Genomic DNA, 7,644 nt, shown 5'->3' with positions numbered 1-7,644 from the left:
ACAACATTTATATTAGTTCTAGTGATCCAAATTCAGGTCCTCTTTTTAAAAGCAATGTGTGAGCCAGGCGTTGATAGCGCACACCTTTAATGCCAGCACTCGGGAGGCAGAGGCAGGTGGATCTCTGTGAGTTCGAGACCAGCCTGGTATACAAGAGCTAGTTCCAGGACAGCCTCAAAATAAATAAATAAATAAATAAATAAATAAAAGCAATGTGTGTGTGTGTGCGCGCGCGCGCGCACACACACACACACACACACACACACACACACACACACACACACTCTGCATCAGAGTGTATCTATGTGTACTGTGTGCATGTAGGAGCCTAAGGAGGCATGAAGAGATGTTGGATCCCCTGGAACTGGAGTTACAGAGGGTTGTTTGCTACCATGTGGGTGCTGGGAACTGAACTCAATCCTCTACAAAAGCAGTAAGTTCTTGCTCTATGAGCCATTCCCTTCGGCCCCCAAATTTTGGTCCTCACTTTAACCGTTGAGCCATCTCCCCAGCCTCCCCACCTTATGGGTTGAGACAGAGTGTCTCACCATCTTAGTTAGGGTTTCTATTGCTATGATAAAAACTTCATGACCAGCCCAGTGGTGGTGGCGCATGCCTTTAGTTCCAGCACTCAGGAGGCAGAGGCAGGCAGATCTCTGTGAGTTCGAGACCAGCCTGGTCTACAAGAGCTAGTTCCAGAACAGCCTCCAAAGCCACAGAGAAACCCTGTCTCAAAAAACCAAAACAAACAAACAAACAAGAAACAACAACCAAAAAAATCCCACAAAACAAAACAAAACAACAACTCCATGACCAAAAGCAACCTGGGGAGGAAAGGATTTATTTTAGCTCATCATGGAGGGAAGTCAGGGCAGGAACTTGGTGGCAGGAGCTGATGAAGGTGCCATGGAGGATGTGGAAGAATGCTGCTTACTGGCTTTCTCAACCTGCTTTTTTTTCTATATCCCAGGACCAGTATAGTACCACCCACAATGGGCTAGGGCTTCCCATACCATCAATCAAGAAAATGCACAACAGTTCTCTCTGGTGGGGGACCTTTTCTCAATTGAGGTTCCCTTTTCTTTCTTCCTGAGACAGGGTTTCTCTGTGTAGTTCTGGCTGTCCTGGAACTCACTATGTAGACCAGGCTGGCCTCAGACTCAGAGATCTGTCTATGAGGTTCCTTTTTCTTTTCTTTTTTCTTTTTTTATTTTACTGGTGTTTTGCCTGTGTGAGGGTGTTGGATCCTGGAGTTAAACCGTTGTGAACTGCCATGTGGTTGCTGGGAATTGAACCTAGGTCCTCTGGAAGAGCAGTCAGTGTTCACAACCACCTTGAATGAGATCTGGCGCCCTCTGCTGGCATGCAGGCAGAAGACTGTATACATAATAAATAAATAAAATCTTAAAAAAAAAAAAAAAAAATCCAAACCTCTGAGAGGTTTTGACCCGAAAAGGAAAACCATAGATGGAAACTGTGTTTGGGGAGGTTTCATGTGGTAACAGTACACAGGTAATATTGAACAAGTCAAAAATGAAAGTTGAGAAAATTTGGCAATGAAGCAGCTGCAGTCAGGCAGGTGAGAGGTAACCAGGGCCTGGGCTGGGTCAATAGGAAAAGAGAGACAGGGAATCATGTATGAGGAAAAAAAAATACAATGTAAGGTTTCATGTGGTTAGCAGGGATAAAGAGAGCAAAGTCCAAAGTTTTTTGTTTATTTGTTTGTTTTGGTTTTTCTCTGTGTAGCTTTGGAGCCTGTCCTGGAACTCACTATGTAGACCAAGCTGGCCTCGAACTCACAGAGCTCTGCCTGCCTCTGCCTTCTGAGTGCTGGGATTAAAGGCCTGTGCCACCACTGCCCCATCAAAGTTTTAACAAATACACTTTCATTTCTGTTCTACACAAAGTACTGTAGGCCGCTGTCATTGGTGGTCCCCAGTTAAAACAGCTCTAGTCCTCCCCTTTTATCAATTATTCTCACAGCTGCTGGATTTTTAATTTTTTAAAAAATTATTTATCTTAGTTAAGTGGTTCTCAACCTGTGGGTCATGACACCTTTTCATAGGGGTCACGTAAGACCATCAGAAAACACAGATATTTACAATAGCAAAATTACAGTTATGAAGTAGCAGTGAAAATAATTTTATGGTTGGGGTCACCACAGCACGAGGAACTGTACTAAGGGGTCGCAGTGTTAGGAACGTGGAGAACCACTGTCTTAGCTGGATGTGAGTGAGGGCAGAGAGGTAGCAAAGCTGGGTCATGAGGGGCTTGGAAGGCTGTGGGTAGGACTTCTGGGTTTACTCTGCAGGAGATAAGAAGAACCTTAGAGAGGAATTTTAAGCTGACTGGGCAAGCAGGAGTAACAGTTTTGGAATGCCTGGAGGTAAAACAGCGTCTACACCTGGAGCTTGGGGTATGGACCAGGGAGAAAGAATCTAGATGAAACATTCCAGAAGTTCAAGTCCAGGGTGCTGCAAACTCAACATGGCAGGTAATGAGAGTGCTGTGTCTTAAGGGAGTCTCCCAAGAGCTAGGAAGCTCTTTGGCTTGCTGTGAGATGATTCTACTTGGGCTGTGCTTCATGGCAGTTGATGTCACATACAAACAGGTGTCCTGGTACATGCAAATGAGGGCAAAGGAACAGTTTCTAAAATGGAGCGGCAAGTAAGTTTCAGAGAATGAGCATCTATATCTATACAAACATCTACAACTGAAAATCTTTCTGTCTGAGCCACAAACGGCTTTTTTTTTTTTTTTTTTTTTTTTTTTTTTTTTGAGACAGAGTCTCTCTACACAACTCTAGCTGTCTTGGAACTCACTGTAGACCAGGCTGGCCTCAGACTCATGGAGATTTGCCTCTGTCTTCCAAGTGCTGAGGTTAAAGGCCAACAACATGACTGGTAATTTGCCCTTTTAAAAAATATACCACCCCCATCAACTCCTGAGGTAGAGCCAACCCTGTTGGTGGAGTTGTGGGTGAGCCAGCCTGAAGTTGTGAGCATGGGAGGCTGTCCCCATTACTCATCTGTCATGTGGTGGAGAAATTCCCACCCACCCTATCAACGCATGAGGCAGGTGAGATAGCTTGCCCTGAGGTCATAAGAGTGGGAGAGCTGTCCCTGCCCCTCATCAACCGCACCAACTGGGAGAGTGGGCCATACATCACACCTGGGCAACACAAAGCTGACCCTGAAGGTGTAGGTGTAGGAGAACTGACCCTGAGAACTGGCCCCACCCTCTTCTCATTCTGCAATGGGTGAACTCACCAGGGCAGTGCAGAAGAGCTCAGCCTGGTGGTGAGGACAAGTGAGAGCTGGTGGGCTGACCAATCCTGCCAACTACCCAGGCTCAGAACCAGGGTTATGAGTTGGCCCATCCCAACATCCACCCCATCAGTGATCTTCTGGAGCATGTGACCCAAAGCTGCAGGATCTCCATGACACAGGGCAACAGCAGGAGTTCCAGTGGGGTACATTGATAGTGTAGCAGAAACCAGAGGCCTTGAACCAGACCAATGACTCTGCAATGAACACTTGCAAGTAAAGATGTGTGGATTAAAGGGTTTATTATTTAACTCACTGTGTCACACTACAACTTCCATGATGAGATTGATTTTTCTTCTTTTTTTCTCTTAAATTTATTTCATTTTGGGGGGAGGTTGCAAGGGCAGAGGGTGGATGCAAAGGGATGACAAAATGAATGTGATGGAGATGCATGATGTGAAAGACACAATGTTAAAAATATGTATTTTTTCTCAAGTGTGTGTGTGTGCGCGTGCACACTCGCATGTATAACTATGGGTTCTTGGAGGTCAGAGATAAGTTTGCAGGGAGTTGTTTCTTTAAACCATGAGAGTTCCTGGGATTGAACTTATGTCATGAGGCTTGGCATTGAGCACTTTTCCTACAAAGCCATCTCTACACTAGCCCCTTCCTGAAAGTATTGATTTCAACATCTGATAATCTAACAATTCTGAGTACTCAGGCAAAGGAGCCTATTGTGAGCCTCAGTCTACTTATGAGTATCAGCAAATCTTTTTCTTTTGTTTTTGTTTTTCCAGGAGTTTCCTTGTGTACCCCTGTTATTCTGGAACTAGCTCTATAGACCAGGCTGGCCTTGAACTCAGAAAGATCCACCTGCCTCTGCCAAGAGTGCTGGGATTAAAGCAAGTGCTTTAATCTGCCTGGCTTCTCCTCAGTATTTTTTTTTTTTTTTTTTGGTTTTTTGAGACAGGGTTTCTCTGTGTAGCTTTGGAGCCTATCCTGGCACTTGCTCTGGAGACCAGGCTGGCCTCAAACCCACAGAGATCCACCTGCCTCTGCCTCCCGAGTGCTGGGATTAAAGGCTTGCGCCACCAATGCCCGGCTCTCCTCAGTATCTTGAAGTTACTAATTGAAAACATTAAAAGTATTCAGAGATTTAACCATAGTTTGGGGTTAATAATAGCAACAGAGAAATATAGGGAGTGAAACAAAATTGTTTACTTATTAGCAAACTATTTATAGCTATCTGATTTAACCAATGAGATTATGTACTTTTTAAGATTTGAACACACAGATATTGCTTAAACAGGCCAAAGTTCAAAGAAAGAATGATTTAACCAAATCAAACCACTGAGCCAAGGTCAACAAACCAAGATTCCAAAGGAGTTGAATATAAAGAGAACATTAAACCAAGGGAAGTTGGAAACCATGGCATTTACCTCTTTGAAGTGTGACCTTTTTGTTTCTGACCTCATGAAGCTTCAGTTTCTGAGTTCTATTTTTCTCTTTAAAGCAAGACTTGTGTTCTTGTTCTTTTTTTTTTGTAGTTTGTTTTTGTGTTTTTGTTTTTTTGAGACAGGGCTTCTCTATGTAGCTTTGGAGCCTATCCTGGCACTCGCTCTGGAGACCAGGCTGGCCTTGAACTCACAGAGATGCACCTGCCTCTGCCTCCTGAGTGCTGGGATTAAAGGCATGCACCACCAACGCTCATCGTTGCTCTGTTTTTTTGTTTGTTTTACTGTTCTTAGATATGTTTGGGTTGTTGTCATAGTTGCTCTTAGGTCAAAGTTTGATTAAAAGCATCTTCATACTAAAGAAGCCTACCTAGAGCTTGTTACAAGGGGGAGAGGAATAGAGAGATGCCTCAGCAGTGAAGAGCACTGGCTGTTCTTACACAGAGGACCAAGGGTTCCTTTTCTATCACTCACATCAGGGAGTTCACAATTTCCTCAACTCCAGCAACAGGGTATGCAACGCCCTCTCCTGGGCTCTGTGGGCACTGCATCCACATGGTGTAAAATACTTCCCTGTAGGCACTCATATATACAGAAAATAAACTTTAAAGCAATCTTTAAAAAAAACAGTTGAAGGGGCCGGGCGTTGGTGGCCATGCCTTTAATCCCAGCACTCAGGAGGCAGAGGCAGGTGGATCTCTGTGAGTTGCAGACCAGCCTGGTCTACAAGAGCTAGTTCCAGGACAGCCTCCAAAGCCACAGAGAAACCCTGTCTCAAAAACAAAAAACAAAAAAACAAAAAACAAACAGAAAAACAAACAAACAAACAAAAAACAGTTGAAGCCGGGTGATGGCAAATGACTTTAATCTCAGCAACCGGGAAACAAACAGGTAGGTCTCTGAGTTCAAAGTGAGTGCCAGGACAGCAAAGGCTACACAGAGAAACTCTACTTCAAACAAAATAAAGCAAAAAGTTGTTTCACTCACAGAAAATATATTTTAGTGTGGTTATGGGGCAAATGATAATAAAATCAAGGTTAGAATAGGTTTTGTAATTTATTTGGTTTTTCGAGACAGGATTGCTCTGTGTAGCTTTGTAGACTAGTCCATGAACTTTGTAGACCAGAAACCATGAACTCTGGCCTCAGAGATATGCCTGCCTCTAACTCCTGATTTTGTTTTGTTTTTGAGGCGGTGTTTCTCTGTGCAGCTGTGGCTGTCCTGGAACTCACTCTGTATGACAGGCTGGATGATAAATACTTATTTATGTATTCATTTATTTTGCAAGACAGGCTTCTCTGTATAACAGCTCTGGATGTTCTGGAACTCACTTTGGCGACCAGTCTGGCTTTGAACCCACAGACATCTGCCTGCCTCTGCCTCCTAAAGTGCTGGGATTAAAGGCAGACACCACCGCCTGACAAAAGCATTTATTTTTTTTTTCTGGGCAAAGTGGACTTATTAGAGTGCCAGAATCATAATAGGGTTTAGAAGTTAGCATCGGGGTCCTTCTTCTTGCCAAAGGTGGGGACGACGTTGACAACGCCACAGTTGTACAGCATTGGCCGCTTGGCCTGTCCTGTCGTCTTTTTCTTTTCCTGTTTGGCCACTTTGAGAGTTTGACCTCTCACTTTTCCAGAACCAGCCAGGAAACCATGAACTTTACCTCCCGGCATGAGGCCAGCTACTTCCCAAAAGGTGAGGGCCTCTGTGCCACACTAGTCTAGGGTGGCCTCATCCTCCAGCGTCGAGCCAGCCAAAAGCATTACTTGAACTTCCAGGGCAATACCTTCCAGTGAGACCACATGAGCTTTGATCTGGGTGACCTTCTATTGGCTGGTCACCTCGAGGGTGTGTAGTTCCTAGGCACGTACAGAGAGCTGCATGTTGGCAACTAAACCTCGGACACCAAAGCTGCTACCTCAAAGATGGAGTCTAGGAGGATAAATTTTTTTATATGTACTTACTGCTTGCTTCTTGGGTCTGACAGTTTCAGACTATGCTCTTTTTCTAGGTATACTTCACGGCAGGTGTTAGATGTTTAATGAATTAGGTAAGATGTACTTTCCCCTGACGTTGTGAAACTATTGTCATAGCATGACACTTTAATCAGCAGTACACATCTTTGAAGGACTTTGTCATCTGCTTGGAGCAGGAAAAACCGAAGTAGAATGAAGGTAGCTAAGATCACTACTGATATCATTAATTATGTTGTGTAACCAACCAGTTTCTACTTCTCTTTGGCCTTAAAAGTCAAAAAGTCGCTGGGCGTTGGTGGCGCAAGCCTTTAATCCCAGCACTCGGAAGGCAGGAGGCAGGTCTGTGAGTTCAAGGCCAGCCTGGGTTACAAAGCAAGTTCCAGGACAGGCTCCAAAACAATAAAGAGAAACCCTGCCTAGAAAAAAAAATTAAGAAATCTATTTGTAGGTAGAAAGTACAAATAATTTTTTTTTGCACATTAACCAGTTTATTATAGGATGGAAGAGCGAGAGGGGGAAGAATAGAAGAATAGAGCAGGGCAGAGAGTAAGAGAGAAGAGAGGTCGATTGCCGGAAAGAGAGAGTGTAAGTGAAGAAGAGTAAGAGAGAAGAGAGAGGGGGGGTCCACTGCTGGAAAGAGAGAGCGCAAAACAAATAAATTTTTAAAAGCCCACAAACTACTTGCCCAGAAAGGAAGTCTGAATTATTTCCCTAAATGTAAACTCTCAGAAGAGGAATTAAAACTGTCTTTAAATTTTTGAACTCAGGATAAGCCAACTCTCTACCAGTAACCCACATCCCTATCCCTTTTCTGAGAAACTGAGTCCTGCTAAATTGCCCAGTCTGGTCTTGGATTCAACATCTTCCTGCCTCATTTTCCAGTATCTGCAACTACAGAAGTACACCACCACCTCTGGTTTAAAATGACTATTTAAATATGTTATT

General features: G+C 43.9%; 1 pseudogene; it reads right to left on the bottom strand.

Moving 5' to 3' along the window:
* Positions 1-6,061: 6,061 nt before the first annotated feature.
* Positions 6,062-7,059, bottom strand: LOC100766377 (annotated as a pseudogene).
* Between the last annotated feature and the right edge of the window lie 585 nt (positions 7,060-7,644).

This window comes from Cricetulus griseus, chromosome 7 (assembly GCF_003668045.3).
Source record: "Cricetulus griseus strain 17A/GY chromosome 7, alternate assembly CriGri-PICRH-1.0, whole genome shotgun sequence".
NCBI classification, from domain to species: Eukaryota; Metazoa; Chordata; class Mammalia; order Rodentia; family Cricetidae; genus Cricetulus; species Cricetulus griseus.
Note: the sequence above shows the minus strand (reverse complement) of the source record. Positions and strands in the feature narration are given on the sequence as shown.